Source organism: Lissotriton helveticus, chromosome 3_1 (assembly GCF_964261635.1).
Source record: "Lissotriton helveticus chromosome 3_1, aLisHel1.1, whole genome shotgun sequence".
NCBI classification, from domain to species: domain Eukaryota; kingdom Metazoa; phylum Chordata; class Amphibia; order Caudata; family Salamandridae; genus Lissotriton; species Lissotriton helveticus.
The window spans coordinates 1,877,428,830-1,877,447,766 of NC_136061.1; the positions used below are offsets into that span (position 1 = coordinate 1,877,428,830).

Consider the following 18,937-nt stretch of genomic DNA (forward strand, 5'->3'; position numbering starts at 1 on the left):
CTATAAAAATACAAAAAACACAGCAGTGCTATTTACAAAAGTGCAGACACGCATTTAAAAACATGTTAGAGAAAAACAGATTTTTTATATGTAACAATGTCTGTCCTCAATCCCTTTTATACAGTACGCTTTTTTTCTGGGAAAACATTCTTGCCAAACGATTTTATGAAAACACAATAGTCAGAATCGAACATTGACCCATGAGTATTTAAAAAAATATATATAAACAAGTTATTTACAAGTGCATATACATCAAGAGATAATAACAATTATCTGTATTGTGGCATTGGAGACAATTTTGCTTCTTTTACATTAACAAAGCCTCTTTTATTTCCAAGTATGATTATCTCTCTGTATAAGAGAAAATACCTTTGATTTCTTTTGGTAGTCCTAATTCAAAATCTGTACATAATAAATCAAAAGCCACTCAATCTGTAAATAGATTGATGTCCATAGTTACACACCGATAAGAACTATTGTTTACAAAAAACAGCAGAAAGCAGAGGCATTGTTTATACACCCTATGTTTCCAGGTCCCCGTATTACACTATCATCAACAAGATAACAGCCTATCTGTATAGGATCGTTTCAAAGTATTAATGCATTGTCCTGCAGCTCATCTTAATGTTTATCATTTGTCATACTTTTAATTCAAACACCATTTCTTAGTGTTGAGGCATTGACAATTACTTCAAAAAACACCTATGTACTCCAGCAGCGGTCTAAGTTCAAAAGTGATTTCACAATGCCAATGAAGTGCATATCCTGAATAAAAATAAGTGCAACATGTATCAACATTTAGGACATCTAAGCGTTCTAATATATATTATTCTTAAGTATCAACAGAAGCCATTAGGATACATGATAAGATATCCATCTCCCACCCCTATCGTCAATTTACATAGTCCTATATCGGCTGTTAGACTAACAGTATGCATAACCGGGCAGTAGTTTCAAAAGTCATCAATTTAATGCTGGTGTAAAGCATGACAAAAAAAGCGTCATTTATAAATACCACCTCATAATATTGTAACGAATTTTAAGCGAACATTTTTTATAATTCACTTTTTCTTGTGACATACCATCTCCAATGTCAGTTAGAATATTGTTAGAAAAATAGATATTTGTCAAAAGTAAATGTCTTTTATGAAAACATTTAGTCTTGCGTTACGCTAACATCTATTTAAGTATTGACAATGCAGAAAGGTATAAATACAGAGTGGCAGCAGACATCCTTTATGCGAGTGCTTTTATCTGCTTGCACCAAAATCTATTTGATTTTACTAAACATCACTAGGTAAGAGTCCGGACTGACTCCCTTTGTTTTGCCCCTCAAATGCAGCATGCAGCAGTTCTATCAACCGAGACTCAATACCGTCCACTTGCTGAGAGTGCGGCGGCCATATTTTAAGAGGGCACATCTCCTCCAGTGAGAAAAAGTCCCAAAAACCACCTCATATTATTGTAAATGCCTTTTATGAGAACAATTGGTCTTACAATACGCTAACTTCTATGTAAGTGTAGCCAATGCCGAAAGGTATAAATACAGAGTGGCAGCGGATATCCTTTATGCGAGTGCTTTTGTCTAATTGCACTAAAATCTATTTGATTTTACTAAATGCCACTAGGTAAGAGTCCGGACTGACTCCCTTCATTATTCCCCTCAAATATAGCATGCAGCCGTTTTACAAACTGAGACTCAATACTCTACACTGAGAGTGTCGCTGTCATCTTTTAAGAGGGCACGTCTCCCACAGAGAACAAAGTTCTATTAGCATTCCCATCCAAGTACAGCTTCGTGAGTATGTCTAAACAACCCCCCTCAAAATTCTCGAGTACAATATGGTACAATTACAAAGCCAGCAACGTTACAAACCAAGACGCATTATCCTACGCACATCGTATCCTCTACTCACCGCAGAAGTACGCGGTCTGTCTTGCATGTGGTCGTCTGGTTTAGATAACTTGGGAAAGACTGCTCGTTTTTGAAGGATTCGTTAATTGATTAAGCCATCAATTAATTCAAATTAATTGCTCATTAACCTTCCCACGTCGCATTCCCAATAACGTATCAGTCAGTTCATAAGAGGTGCCATCTTTGAATGGTTGAATTCAACATATCATTCGGTTCATAATGGGCGCCATCTCTAAAGGATTAAGTTCAGCATACTTTCTCCCATTCTCGATGGCGTATAGTAAGCGTCATCTTCAAATGGTTTTGTTCCGCTTACTTTCTCATACTCTCAATGGTGTATAACACGATGTATCGCAGGCGCCATCTTTAAATCTTAAAGTTCAGCTTATTTTTTCATTCATTTACAGCTAATGACCCTATGTGGCTAATCCCAATTCATAAGCCTCGGTTTCATTTTATAGATGTTAAGTACGTCATCCATTTCGGGCACCATCTATAAGTGGCCACATTAAACTTAATTTAATACCGTATTTATGTGTCTCAATACCAAAACAAGTTTACATTAAAAGATAGGCGGCACAATTCACCAAATGTATATAACTAATAATTGCTATGACAAAAAACCACATTCCGTACCACACAGTAGTATATTACATATCGTGCCTAAATCCTTATATAGGGTACGGGGTAAAATCTAAATGAAAAAGGTCCCTTAATATGGTCCAAACATGATGTATGTTGCCTCTTCATTAATAAGTCTTATGGGAACTTTTCTAGCTGGCTTCACACTGCAGTAATCATATTTCGCACATTACGACACCAAAAGATGACACCATCTTGGACAGCTATATATAGCATCAAGTCTCCATAATTACAGCCTCTATCATTCCACCCCTTGGTTCAACACATGTCACTACTAAAACCACAGCGCTAAGGCTGAAAACACTATTATCAAGGGAAAACTGATTTTCATTGCCAGAGTGTATAGAGATAGCCTCTTTATGGGTGCACTTTCTTCTTACTCATCACGATGAGTCTATGTATCAGTATTATTCCTACAAAAAATGGTGAAATTCATTATTAACGTTTAGCCCAAGGTTTACAGATCTTAGCCTGCAAATCCAACGGCCTTCTATTTGCCTCAGTTGTACTGTCCTGTCGCCACCCCTAGGGATTATATTCCCACACTATCTATGGCATGAAATTTAATTTCACCATTCTGGGGATGACACTCAGCAATGTGTTGTGCCACAGGGCTTCTCACATCTCCAAGTTTAATACTTCTAACATGTTCTTGGATTCTGATTTTTAAACTTCTAATTCTACTCCCCACATAGATCTTTTCACAGTGACAAATGATCAAATACACTACATATGTAGTGTTGCACTTGATGAGTCATAATAGAGTAGCTCCTAGGTCCATTGTGTTTAAATTTTTTTGACTTATTCAGGCCATACTTGCAGATAGAACATTTACCACATACATGGAAACCCAATGGTTTCTCAGGTAACCATGTGGTTAAAGGTACCTCAGGTGGTCTTACATAACTGGGACAAAGGATGTTCTTTATAGTCAACCCTGGTTTGGTTAGGAACAATATTCTGTGGAAGCGTATCCGATTTTAGTAAATGCCAATTTTTCATTAATATGTTGTAAATATGGTTACTATATATTCCATATTCAGTCACAAAGACACATTGATTCTGATAAGCATTTTCCCTTGTGCGTGGATGTTGCACTAAGGTCTCACTACGTTTCTTTTTCCTGATCTTATTCTCTGCTTTTTGAATGCCAGTATTGTCATACCCTCTTGCTTGAAAGTCTTGCTTAGTTTTCTCTAAATTTTTCTCAAAATTGTAATCCTAGCTACAATTTCGGTGGACCTGCACCATTTCACCATACGGTATGGCCGCGATAGAATTTGAAAATGGCCCTAAGTCTTTGAAACATTGCCTTTACAAACGCAACGCTTGCCACTTAGAGCACACACAGATGTTGCTATCTATGTCGGAATTGATACTGACTCAGAATGTTTTCTTGCATGAGACCAACTGGTTCCTACAAAAATGGGGAACTGCCATGGGCTCTAGGTTTGCTCCCACCTATGCAAACCTGTTCATGGGTTTGTATGAGATGGAGCCTGCCTGGGGCCGTGGTGCGGAAAAATGGGTGGACCACATTTTTTTGTACGTCCGTTACATCGACTACATCTTTCTAATTTGGAACGGTAGCGCTGATGCTCTAAACAAATATTTTTGCTACCTAAATACAAATGATCGTAACATCAAACTAACCATTAGTAGTTCCACACAAGCGATGATGTTCTTGGATCTCAGGCTTTATGTAAGGAGTAATGTGGTCCACAGTGATATGTACAGGAAACCGACAACATAGTACTGCATAATGCCAGTTGTCACCCCAAAAATACTATCGTGGCCTTACCGTATGGTGAAATGGTGCGAGTCTGCCGAAATTGTAGCGAGGATTACAATTTCGAGAAAAAAATTGAGAAAACTAAGCGAGACTTTCAAGCAAGAGGATATGACAATACTGGCATTCAAAAAGCAGAGAATAAGATCAGGATAAAGAAACGTAGTGAGACCTTAGTGCAACAACCACGCACGAGGGAAAATGATTATCAGAATTAATGTATCTTTGTGACTGGATATGGAATGTATAGTAACCATATTTACAACATATTAAGGAAAAATTGGCATTTACTAAAATTGGATACGCTTCCACAGGATATTGTTCCTAACAAACCCAGAGTTGTCTACAAAAAGGGAACAACTTTAAAGAACATCTTTTGTCCCAGTTATGTAAGACCACCTGAGGTACCTTTAACCACATGGTTACCTGAGAAACCATTGGGTTTCTATGTATGTGGTAACTGTTCTGTCTGCAGGTATGGCATGAATAAGACAAACATGTTTAAACACAATGGACCTAGGAGCTACTCTATTATGACTTTCATCAACTGCAACACTACATATGTAGTGAATTTGATCATTTGTCACTGTGAAAAGATCTATGTGGGGAGTAGTATTAGAAGTTTAAAAATCAGAATCCAAGAACATGTTAGAAGTATTAAACATGGAGATGTGAGAAGACCTGTGGCACAACACATTGCTGGTTGTCATCCCCACAATGGTGAAATTAAAATTCATGCTATATATAGTGTGGGATTGAACCCTAGGGGTGGCGACAGGACAGTACAACTGAGGCAAATGGAAGCCCGTTGGATTTGCAGGATAAGATCTGTAAAATTTGGGCTAAACGTTAATAATGAATTTCACCATTTTTTGTAGGATTATTACTGATACATAGCCTCATCATGATGAGTAAGAAGAAAGTGCACCCATAGAGAGGCTATCTATATACACTCTGGCGATGGAAATCAGTTTTCCCTTGATAATAGTGTTTTCAGCCTTACCTCTGTGGTTTTAGTAGTGACATGTGTTGAACCAAGGGATGGAATGATAGAGGCTGTAATTATGGAGACTTGATGTTATATATTTCAGTCCAAGATGGTGTCATCTTTTGGTGTCGTGATGAGCGAAATATGATTACTGCAGTGTGAAGCCGGTTAGAATTACTCCCATAAAGCTTATTAATGAAGAGGCAACATACATCATGTTTGAACCATATTAAGGGACCTTTTTCACTTAGATTTTACCCCGTACCCTATATAAGGATTTAGGCACGATATATAATATACTACTATGTGGTACGGAATGTGTTTTTTTGTTATAGCAATTATTAGCTATATACATCTGGTGAATTGTGCCACCTATCTTTTAATGTAAACTTGTTTTGGTATTGAGGCACGTAAATACGGTATTAAATTAAGTTTAATCTGGCCACTTGTAGATCGTGCCCGTAAAGGATGACGTACTTAACATCTATAAAATGCAACCGAGGCTCATGAATTAGGATTAGCGGTATCGGGTCATTAGCTGTAAATGAATAAAAAAATAAGCCGAACTTTAAGGATTAAAGATGGCGCCTACGATACATCGTGTTATACACCATCGAGAGTATGAGAAAGTAAGCAGAACAAAAACATTTGAAAATGGCGCTTACTATACGCCATCAAGAATGGGAGAAAGTATGCTGAATTTAATCCTTTAAAGATGGTGCCCATTACGTACCGACTGATATGCTGAATTCAACCATTCAAAGACGGCACCTGTTATGAACTGACTGATACGTCATTGGGAATGCGACGTGGGACGGTTAATGAGCAATCAATTTGAATTAATTGATGGCTTAATTAATTAATGAGTCCTTTAAAAACGCACAGTCTTTCCCAAGTTATCTAAACCAGATGACCACATGCAAGACAGACCGCGTACTTATGCGGTGAGTAGAGGATATGATGTGCTTAGTATAATGCGTCTTAGTTTGTAACTTTGCTGGCTTTGTAATTGTACCATATAGTACTCGAGAATTTTGATGGGGATTGTTTAGACATACTGACGAAGCTGTACTTGGATGGGAATGCTAATAGAACTTTGTTCACTGTGGTAGATGTGCCCTCTTAAAAGATGGACGCTGCACTCTCAGCAAGTGTACGGTATTGAGTCTCGGTTTGCAAAACTGCTGCATGCTATATTTGAGGGGCATAACAAAGGGAGTCAGTCCGGACTCTTACCTAGTGACATTTAGTAAAATCAAATAGATTTTAGTCCAATTAGACAAAAGCAGTCGCATAAAGGATATCAGTTGCCACTCAGTATTTATACCTTTCGGCATTGGCCACACTTACATAGAAGTTAGCGTAACGTAAGACCAATTGTTCTTGTAAAAGACATTTACGTTTGACAAAAATCTATTTATCTAACAAAATTCTAACTGACATTTGGTGATGGTATGTCACAAGAAAGTGCATTATAAAACATGTTCGCCTAAAATGCATTACAATATTATGAGGTGGTTTTTAGAACTTTTGTTCACTGGGGGAGACGTGCCCTCTTAAAAGATGTCCACCGCACTCTCAGCAAGTGGACGGTATTGAGTCTCGGTTTATAGAACTGCTGTATGCTGCGTGTGAGGGGCAAAACAAAGGGAGTCAGTCCGGACTCTTACCTAGTGACATTTAGTAAAATCAAATAGATTTAAGTGCAAGCAGAAATAAGCACTTGCATAAAGGATGTTCGCTGCCACTCTGTATTTATACCTTTCGGCAGTGTCTACACATACATAGATGTTAGCGTAACACAAGACTAAATGTTCTCATAAAAGACATTTACTTTTGACAAAGATCTATTTTTCTACCAATATTCTAACTGACATTGGTGATGGTATGTCACAAGAAAAAGTGTATTATAAAAAATGTTCGTTTAAAATTTGTTGCAATATTATGAGGTGGTTTTTATAAATGACGCTTTTTTTGTCATGCTTTACGGCAGCATTAAATTGATGACTTTTAAAACTACTGCCCGGTTATTCATACTGTTAGTCTAACAGCCGATATAGGACTATGTAAATTGACGATAGGGGTAGGAGATGGATATATTTTCATGTATCCTAATACCATCTGTTGATACTTAAGAATAATATAAATTAGAAACTTTAGATGTCCTAAATTTTGATACATGTTGCACTTATTTTCATTCAGGATATACACTTCATTGGCATTGTGAAATCACTTTTGAACTTAGACCGCTGCTGGAGTACATAGGCGTTTTTTGAAGTAAGTGTCAATGCCTCAACACTAAGAAATGGTGTTTGAATTAAATGTTTGACAAGTGATAAACATTAAGATGAGCTGCAGTATAATGCATTAATACCTTGAAATGGTCCTATATCACAGATAGGCTGTTATCTTGTTGATGATAGTGTAATACGGGGACCTGGAAACATAGGGTGTATAAACAATGCCTCTGCTTTCTGCTGTTTTTTGTAAACAATAGTTATTATCGGTGTGTAACTATGGACATCATTCTATTTACAGATTGATTGACATTTGATTCATTATGTACAGATTTTGAATAAAGACTACCAAAAGAAATCAAAGGTATTTTCTCTAATACAGAGAGATAATCATATTTGGAAATAAAAGAGGCTTTGTTAATGTAAAAGAAGCATAATTGTCTCCAATGCTACAATACAGATAATTGTTATTATCTCTTGATGTATATGCACTTGTAAATAACTTGTTTATATATTTTTTTTCAAATGCTCATGGGTCAATTTTCGATTCTGACTATTGTGTTTTCATAAAACCGTTTGGCAAGAATGTTTTCCCAGAAAAAAGCGTACCCTATAAAAGGGATTGTGGACAGACATTGTTACATATAAAAAAATCTGGTTTTCTCTGACATGTTTTTAAATGTGTGTCTGCACTATTGTAAGTAGCACTTCTGTGTTTTTGGTATTTTTATAGCCCTGCAGAAGTCCGGTAACTGACGAAATGCGTTGGCTACTCCGTTCATAAAGAAATTTGAATAAAGAACACATTTCAAACTTGAAGAGCCTTCATTGACTTCTCTTGGGAAAACAACTGAACATCTGTGAATTGCCTATGATAAGAATATTGCTAAAAACTCTATTTGACATTGAGATGAATTCTTGTGTTGCCACCATTTGAAGGGTGCAGGGCTACTTTGTGTATGTAAATCTTGAGGAAGTAGGGGAATTGTCTCCTTCTTGTCATTTATGGGACAAAGGGAATTGTGTTCCAGGCTACTTGCACCTTCGTTGCATTAGGCATTACTTTTGGGACTTTAGTACCGGTGCAGGCATCTAAGCTTTGATCCTCATTTTTGTTGTTTTTTGTTTCACTGAAGGTGGCTGTGGATAGTAGAGCTGAGCATTGCCTCTCCAGCATTTGCACAGGTGTGGGTACTAGATTTTCTTCCTTTCTCTATGATTTTGGGTGCCGGTTCTGCGGTTGGCATCTTCCAGTCTTGGGCTACAAATTATGCCTGAGGGCCGCATCTATGGGCAACTCAGGAAAGGTGTGCTCAATCCATTCCCAGGCCTCGACTGGAGTGTAGAAGATGTTGCTTTTGTGGTCATGGATGATCTTGAGCTTAGCTGGATAGAGGAGGGCATACTTCAGATTTGTGATTGAAGGTGTTGCTTAATGCCGTGACATGATGCACGCTTCTTCTGTCCCTGTGGAGTGTAGTCCAGGAATAATGAAATGCGCATGCTAACGTTTGACAGGTGCTTTTTCACGTGCCACATGTAGGATCTGGTCACGCTCTTTAAAGTTGAGAATTCGAGCAACTATAGGGCACGGTGGCACCCCGGGCACTCTTCTCCTGGTAGGGACTCTGTGAGCACCCTCCACACAGAAAGGTTTGGCTAATCCTCCGGGTGGCATTATTTTTCTCAGCCAAGGTTTTATGAATAGTGTTGCATTTTGGCCTTCATTGTTCTACGGTAGGCCTACTATGTGGATGTTGTTGCGGCGTGAACATCTTCCATCATTTCTTGCAGTATCGCGACTTAGTGCTGAAGGTGTTCCACTAATTTAAGAGTGTTTTTTTCGCCATGGGGCTAGGTCTTGTAATGCTGCTGTGTCAGCATTTACTTTGTCTGTGAGTTTCTTTTGATCTCCCCTGATTAGGTGACCTTGGTAGCAAGCGAGAAAAGCTGCTGTTTCATTACCATGCGAGATTCCCTTATTTCTTGGAGAATAAGATCCAATTTGCCAGGCTGTGAACTGCTTGCAGTGGGGGAGGGGGCCACCATATCTATTATTGCACTAGCGAACAAGTTACTTACCTTCGGTAACGATGTATCTGTAAGAAACATTAGTTAGTTATATTCCTTACCTTAGAATAACCCCCATGCTTCAGACGGGTTCGCAGAAAGGGGAGGATGGGTGAGGCGGTAAGGAATCTAACTAACTTATGTTTCTTACAGATACATCGTTACCGAAGGTAAGTAACTTGTTCATCTGAAAGAAACACGTTAGTTAGATTCCTTACCTTAGAATAGATATCCTAGCATTACCAACCCCGGTGGTGGGTCTGCGAACCAAGATCACACCAGAAAGTCCTGGAGAACGGAACAGCCAAAGAAGCCATCTCTCCTGGCTTAACTGTCCAGGCAGTAGTGTTTATCAAACGTGTGCAGCAAGGCCCACGTAGCTGCCTGACAGATGTCCTGTACGGGGACTCCCCGACCTAGGGCAGAAGAAGCCGCCGTGGCCCTAGTGGAATGGGCCCTCAGCCCAACATGTGGCTCCTTTTTAGCCAAAGAGTAGCATGCCTTGATGCACAAAACGACCCACCGAGAGATGGTCTGTTTGTGCACCGCCCGTCCCTTCTTCACGCCCACATAACCAACAAAGAGCTGGTCATGCACCCGGAACTGGCGTGTGCGATCCAGATAGAAAGAGAGTGCATGTTTTGGGTCCAGACGGTGGAGCCTCCCTTCCTCTTTTGAGGGATGCAGAGACAGATAGAAGGTGGGCAAGGTAATAGACGCCCGATGTGGAAGACTGTGACAACCTTGGGCAGGAAAGACGGACGCGTTCTCAAAACAACCTCATCCGGATGGACGGAAAGGAGGTTTAGAAGAAAGAGCCTGGAGCTCACTGGCAGAGGTGATGGCAACCAGGAATGCAGTCTTGAGAGTCAGAAGACAAAGAGGGCAATTGTTAAGTGGCTCGAAAGGAGCACACATCAAAAAGGTTCATGTCCCACTGAGGCATCACGAAAGGAACAGGAGGAAACATGTGAGTGATGCCTTACAAGAACCTATTTACAACCGGGACTTGAAACGAGAAGGCTGATCAGGAAACCTTAAGTAGGCCGAAATGGCAGAGAGGTAGCCCTTGATAGTGCCCAGAGCAGAGCCCTGCTTGGCAAGAGACAGAAGAAAGAGGAGAACCTCTGACAGAGGGGCAGAAAGGGGATCCACAGCCTTCGATAATTCTCGCCTCGTGCCTACTCTAACCAGGGATCACACTCGGCAACTCTGGGCATTAGCGTGCCTCATCTCTGCAACGGCCACCCACTTTCCCCGGGGATGCCTGGTTTCACCTTGGAGATACCCAGTAGGGACCATCTCACAGGGATAGCAGGACGGGTTCCCCAGCGGTCTAAAGCGCCATGACGCCTCAGGGCAGCAGTGCGCTTTACAAGACACATACATTTACATTTACATTTTGTTGTGCACCATGCCACAAATTTGTTCCACCTGCAGGCGTATACCGTTTTCGTGGAGGGACGCCTGGCTGCCAGAATGACACCACAGACTTCAGGAGGCAAGTCAAATGGCCTCAACTGTTGCCGCTCAATCTCCACGCATGGAGGTGGAGACTGGACAGGTTCAGGTGGAGGACCGTCCCCTGCTGCTGCGACAGAAGGTCCTCCTGAAGAGGCAGACGAATCGGGGGATCGACTGACATGCTGAGTAGCTCGGGATACCAGTACCTTCTTGCCCAGTCCGGAGCCAAAAGGATGACTTGGGCCCGGTTGTGCCTGATCTTCTTCAGCACTCTGGGCAGAAGTGGTATAGGCGGAAAGGCATACAATAGACCGCAGCTCCACTCGCGACGAAAAGCGTCTCCGAGCAAGCGCCACCTTGGAAATTCCAACGTGCAGAACTGATGACAATGCGCGTTCTCTTCTGTGGTGAAAAGGTCTAACCAAGGAGGTAATACCCAGATCAACTAGCTTTTGTTAACTTTTGCATCACCCTTTATTTTTTGGTGGGAATGTGTACATTTAAATGTATGTAGAAAAGCCGGTGCTAAGGCAGTGTTTTCCGAAATGCCTTGTTACTGCTTCAAAGGCTCAGGGGAGGGTGCCCCCTTTCCCTGGGTCTCTAAGCACTATAGAAAGCTGCAAGGTCCAGGTGTGAAGCCCCCTTCCCTGGGACTTGTAGCCAGTACTCCCTCTTTCCTTTCCTTTATTTGTTCCCCTATGAAATGAATCCAAAAAATAAAAACACTTTTGCTGGAAAGGTCGTCTTTTTTTCTGACATTTTTCACTTCCAAAGTGCAGCCTTGGGATGGAGCGAAATAAAAGGTTCAAAATGTAAAAAATAGCTAAAGCAAGACAGAGTGGGTCAAAAAAGGACCAGATTGATTTTATTCACACCCAAAACACATTAGTGCCACTTTACAGAGTTTGCCAGTGAAGCACTACTTTTGTTTTCTTGTATTTCTCTGAACAGCATTGTTTTCCCCGTGCAGGAAAGTGCACCATTACTGGATGTGCTGCAATACCTGCTTGATGAGCGGATTGGAAAACAAAATGCATGCTGCTGCTCTGTATTCACGAATGTGGTCTTTTTAAACTATATTGCTTACGTTTTGTAAGGATATAATCAATGGACATTGAAACTGGCCCCTTCCGGCCCTGTAGTCATGGCCTTAACTTTTCATGCAAAAGCACTCATTGATTTCTGAATAATAAGTGCAACAGCGTTAAGATAACCATGTTGTTCCTGCTTACATTTCACATGCTTTTCATTAATTTTACATTCTTCATGAGTGTTTGCTTTTTCCAGGATCTTGTCACTTTTTTTTAGGCAGCATATTGCTCTTGTCTAGTGCCTAATTTGAATTGAGTCGCCTCCAGGTGTCTATAGCGGGGCGCAATTGGGTTGTAGTTGAAGGCAGTGCGAGTTTCTGCTAGTGGGGCAGTGTGGTATTCAGTGGGGAGAGGATGTGACACTATGGTCAGAGCTACCGAATTTGGAACTGAGGAACCAGGTTCAGCCTCCATGACCAGTCTACCAGACCACTCTCCTGAGAGAGCACATTTCCATGCTAGACCTTAGAAGGCCCAGAAAGACCTTAAAACAATGGTGTCTGAGCACCACCAGGTGAACCATAGCTGTGGCAAGTGTTGGTTAACCTTGAAGGCTGGTCCACTACAACCCCTATTGAAGCTCAACTTGAGTCTTTTGGGCAGGCCTTCGAAGTAGCACACCCTAGAGCAACAGTGACTCTCAGGACCCTTGAGCAGGAAGGCTCTAGGGTAGTTCAACCTATGAGATGGCACTGAGTGCTGACTTCGGGTGGGGGCGTCATGTTTGCGAGTACATTATGTACATTATGTTTCTAAAAGCACTTGTTGCATCCTTATTGGCCTCCAGCAATTTTTGGCAACAATAAAAATGTCATGAATACTTCGGTGATTAATGTTCTTCCTAGAGAGAGATGGAGTTTTGTCAAGTGGAAGTTTTGCCTTCTTTAAAGGTAGCGCAGATGGTTAATGTGCCTGCTGCAAAGAACATGTATCATGCAGATCTCTAAGTCCACATCACTTAAATAGGCCAATGGGTTACTGCTTTTGTCAGAGAGATCCTATTGCTACTTGCAGTTTATAAGTCAAAATCCTAACATAGAACAATGAGCTATTAACTGTCATCTAAGAGCTGCATGCAAACTGCAAGGTATAAATTACAGTGTTATGGTTCTTTCCCCCAGTCTTTGATTATCCCAATGTTTAAAAAAGGGTTCATTTGGTCAGAAATCAATTCTGGTTATTAAATAGAACCCACAATCACGGAATTACATTCAATATTCAGAGTTTGTGTTTTTCCAGATCAATCGCTAATAAACTATACTGCCTACTAATATGATTGTAATGTGACTCCTAGTCCTTTGTCGTATGTAACATTACCTATTGTGATTTACACACGTATGATTGATTGCCTCTGTGTAATGTGTGATATAAAGTTCTCTGACACCCTACACTGGTATCAGTGACACTGTAAATCAAATTAAATGCATCTGAGCGAGAATGTGGTTATGGAGACTTGAGTGGCACTGTTAAAGGGTGGTAGTGAGAGAATCAGTGGAAGAGCGAGTCATTGGGGGGCACCAACATTGTCGCACATGGCTCCACCAGCTCTAAAGGCGGCCACTTCTACTTCCTACAGTTCTACCACCAAATCAAAAACGTTAATTTGAAAACCCCTTGAATCTGAAGTGTACCTTCAAGTCAATGTATGATTTAGCAGTGGTCTTGGTTGTTTCAAGTCTTTTTTTATTTATGTACAATGTTTATTTGTTTGCAATGGTGTCTTGTAATTTTGTACTATGAGTTGTGTTTTTGCACTTATCATAATTCTGGCGAGTAAAAAGCCCACACACAAAAAGATTGTCCTACGCCTCTTAGCATGTGTATGTGGGATACTGGTGAGAGGATTTATGTTCAAACAAATTACGAAGTAGTAATGTCATCCTAAGGTAGCACAATATTGGCACAGTAAGATAAGGGAGCCTTTTCAAATCTGGAATTATATCCATGGTGTGAGAGATTTTCTCTTGAGTCGTTTTATATTTTGAATGATCCCGCCCCTCATTACCTCAACAGAATCTCCCCCCTTTATGAGGCAGAACTGGAAATTGAATCATGCACTCATCTGGAAACAATCAGTTAACGAGGAGTAAATAATATACATTTTTGTGAGACCTGCACCTAGCTTTTCCATCCAATGTGACAAATGTAATCCATTTAATACAGTTTTAAAAAATATGGACTTATTTTATTTGTATATTTATATTTTAGTCCATGTTACTGATATCCACGTTAGGTCTCTTCGGGGATGCCAAATAAGATCAATTGTCCTGTAATGTCAATTTCTGTGACGTAACTTCTTGTGATGTTACCAAGGGCGGCTCCTTTACTGGGGCGGAGTAGCGTCGCCCTACTGCTTTCTCACAGTGCGAGAAGCAGAAACACAAAATTCTAAAACTACCATTTTATGTTTCTGCTACTTGCACTGCGAGAAAGTAGAAGTGAGAAGTGTTTGGTTGGGGGCGGGCGGGTCTGCTTTAGGGCAGGGGAGGAGTGCCTTGCCCACTGCTAAGGGCGCTGACTGTTTGGTCAGCCCTCCGGGGCCGACCAAACCAGTCATGGGCACTCTGGCCTTGGATTGAAGTGCCCATGACTTGGATTTACGGCCAAACAGTTACTGACCGGTTTTAAGGTACGAAAGGTCTATACCCATGTTATTTCAATTAGAATAGACAATGCCTTATCCTTGACCGATATGTTAATCCGATGCAATATGAATATGCACGCTTATATAAATAGATGGGCACCTTTGCTGCGCTATGTTTATCAATATCCATATGAATGGATTGCTAAGTGATTACAGTGATTAGCGTGTGCGACTATCATTGCACTCTATACACTGCAAGCAGTAAATAGAGGACACACTCGAATGGGTTGTATTCACTAAGTCCGACTCAGGGATCCAAAGCTGTATGTTCTACAACTCCGACTTTACACATAGGCCAGCATGGAGTTGGTGATGAATAGGAGCCATGATATATACTCCTTAAAATTGGTAGCTATTGATATGGCTATTATTATTATTATTTTTTAACGGTAACTATATGATCTGGTTTTTCAGATCATAATACAGTGCCTTCCACGGGAAAAGGCGGATTTCTGTGAAACCAACATAAGGAAGGTTCTGTCGGAATAAAGGTGTGTGGCAACAATGGGTTAATACATAGACTAAATATAACCTAGAGAAGCTCAATATTTGAATGATGTTTTCTCTAATGTTTATATAGCCACCATTGTGGCATTGGATACATAATTCGAAGAGCCTGAGATACTGTGTGATCCCTCTATGAGGTAACCTTATGCTGTTTTGTTTTGTTGCTGACCATATTTAAGGAGTATTTACTTTTAATATGTAGTATAGAATAGGACCATTAGATGGCGGATCTCTGTGGATAATATTTGACTAAACCTAAACTTTACTCGCAGATTATAAATATGCCAAATATGAAATTGGACTGCCTTCCTGATGAAATAGTGTATCACAGAGACTGGAAGGTCATCAATGATGTTTTTTCTGTGTTTGCATTAACCATGTGTGACTAGATTATTTGTGTATGTTAGAATGATATGTATTGTATATAATGTGGAGCATCTAGGATTACTTCTTCTGAATGAATTTGATAGGTATATTCGATGTAAAATACAGCAGCTATGCTTTTTTAAGATACCTTTTCTTGTGTTTCAGATTTCATCTATGTGGGAATCTATTATTATATCCTGAAGAAGGTGTTGGCTCCTAAAATATATGCCCACCGAAACGCGTCGATGCACTTTACTGAGTTTAAGTACCTTAAGTCCATGGAATAACAACTCTTACTGTAAAAGTTCAATTGGATGCCAGAGTCTGATTACATCTCTGACTATTGTATTTATCTCATGACAATAGGATCCATGTATTCCTTAATTTTGTTTCCCACCTGTATTACCACTTTTGTGATTTTATTTTGTATAACTGTGCAATTATTAAACTGTGCTTTTGATGACAAGAGATGATATGTTTAAAAAAAATTACTGAATAAACTGTCTAATTTTAGTTTAGTTTTCCTCTTTGCTCCTGTCTGTATGAGTGGTGGTGTTTGATAGTTCATATGTTACAAAGTCTCACCCAGAAGGGAACTTGTTCTTGACATTTGTCTTTTTGGTACCCTACCCTTTTGGGTCTCGGGGTCCCTCTCTTTTATTAGAGACACTCTGGCCTTTCTCCATATAGGCTGCAATGCACCCTACATGGAGAAAATAGCCTCCCCATAGGCGCCTGACTGGTTGGCGTACCGACCAATCACAATGCTGCCATTGCAGCCTTGTGATTGGCTTAGGGGAGGGAGGCTGCCTGCTTCCTGTTCCTGCCAGAGGTAGGAAAGCAGGAGAGCAGGTCAGGAGCAGAGACAACGCGAGACCTGGGAAGGTACATTTAATTTATTTTTAAATTACCCTCGTGCGCGGACCCCTACGAGAACCCCCACCCGCGCATCATGCCGGCCGCGGCTGGATGTTACATGCAAATTAGAGGGGCCTCCATCTTCCCTTTCACCCGCGGCCCCAGAAGTTCTAGGACCAGCCCTGGGTCCAGGACTCCTTTGCAGTAAAATGTGTATGTCCTTTAAATACCTAGCATAGGTAAATGCATTAGGTTTCACCTATGTGATTAATAATAAGCTGATTTTTGTTGTAGGTTGTTTCTTGCTGAGTAGTTGTACAATACAAGTTACAGAAAGTCTGTTAAAGTGTTATGACTTGTTTAAGCACAAAAAGGCAGTATATTGTGCTGTTACTAGTGGTATAGTGTGGGTAAGTAATAGCAACATTTTGAAAAATGAAATGAAAGAGGGAAATAATATATTTAATTGATGTGATACAATATTATGTATTTAGAGGGGTTCTGACAACTTTTGGGCTCGGTGACACTGCACCTGCTGCACCATTCAAATCATGCTTCTAGTGCCTGCAAGATAACTGCATTTGTGACTGAGTGTTTAGTAGTAAAAAATAGCAATATTTGGTTTTTAGAGGAGTTATGACAACTTTTGACCCTCGTGCCATTGCACCTGCTGCACCATTCAAATAAAAACCCTATTGCCTGTAAAAGTAATTGCACTTTTAACTGCCTGTTTAGTTGTACATATGTGGTGTTTAGAGGGGTTCCTAGAGCTTTGAGCCCCGGTGTCACTGCACCTGCAGCACCATGGAAATCACGACCCTATTGCCTGCAAGTTTACACTTGTGACTGCTTATTTAGTGGTTAAATATAGCAATATTTTCTGTTTAGAGGAGTTCGGACAACGTTTGGACCCGAAGCCACTGGACCTGCACCACCATTGTAATCATGGTCCTAGTGTCTGCTAGATATCTGTACTAGTGACTTCCTGTTTAGTAGTAAAGTATAGCAATAGTCTGTGCTAAAGCTGGGATCCCTAGAGCATCTGGCCCGATGCCACAGCACCTGCTGCACCATTCAAATCATGACCCCGTTGTCTGCAAGGTATCGGCACTTGTGACTGCCAGATAAGTAGTAAAATATAGCGATATTAGGTATTTAGTGGGGTTCCTAGAGCTTTTGGTCCTGGTGCTACTGCACCCGCTGCAGCATTCAAATCTTGACCCTATTGCCTGCTAGAATAATGCACTTGTGACTGTCCTGTTTAGTAGTATCATTTAGTAATAGCCTGTGTTCAGTGGGGTCCCTAGAGCTTTTGGCCCCAGTGCCACTGCACCCGCTCCACCATTCAAATCAAGTGCCATTTAACTGCAAGTTTACTGCAATTGTGACTGCATGTTTAGTAGTCTAATATAGCAGTATTATGTGTTTGGGCCTGGTGCTACTGCACTTGCTGAACCATTCAAAGCATGACCGTGTTGTCTGCAAGGTAACTGCACTGGTGGTTGCCTGTTAGGAATAAGATATAGCAATAATCAGTTTTTAGTGGCGTGCTGGAGCTTTTGGTCCCAGTGCCACTGTACCTGTTGCACTATTGAAATCATGACCCTAGTACTTGCTTGATAACTGCACTTATGACTGCCTTTTTAGTTGTTAAATATAGCAATGTTTGGTGTTCAGTGGAGTTATGACAACTTTTGGACCCGTTGCCACTGCACCTGCTGCACCATTCAAATCATAACCCTGTTACCTGCCAGGTAACTACACTTGTGACTGACTGTTTAGTAGTAAAATATAGCAATGTTAGTTGTTTAGTGGGGTGCCTAGAGCTTTTGGTCCTGGTGTCACTTTACCTGCTGCACCATTCAAATCCTAACCCTGCTGTCTGCAAGGTAACCAAACTTATGGCTGCGTGTTTAGTTTGACATTTTAGCAATAATCTGGATTTAGAGGGGTATGTAGAGCTACAGGCCCTGGTACCACTGCACCTACTGCACCATTCAAATCAAGTCCCTTTTAATTGCAAGGTAACTGCAATAGTGACTGCCTGTTTAGTAGTCAAATATAGCAATATTATGTGTTTAGAGTTCTGACAACTTTTGGACCCAGTGCTACTGCACCTGCAGCACCATTCAAATCATGACCCTGTTGTCTGCACGGTAGGTAACTGCACTTGTGGCTGCCTGTTTAGTAAGAAATATAGCATAGCTCTTGTATCTTAACTTTATTTTTTACATGAAATGTTTATTGCAACATTTAGAATTTGATCATAATCACCAAATAGATTACGATAAAAAATCAATCTGATAATGCCTACAAATTGCAAAGAAAGGTAGTACAAATTGCAAAGAAAGGTAGTAAGGCATGAA

The 18,937-nt window shown here is 40.5% G+C and overlaps 1 protein-coding gene across 1 annotated transcript in view; it reads right to left on the reverse strand.

Moving 5' to 3' along the window:
- Window positions 1-18,937, reverse strand: part of LOC144823935 (sperm-specific sodium:proton exchanger-like) — a 5,382,759-nt gene that overhangs the window by 213,672 nt on the left and 5,150,150 nt on the right. The window lies entirely within an intron of this gene.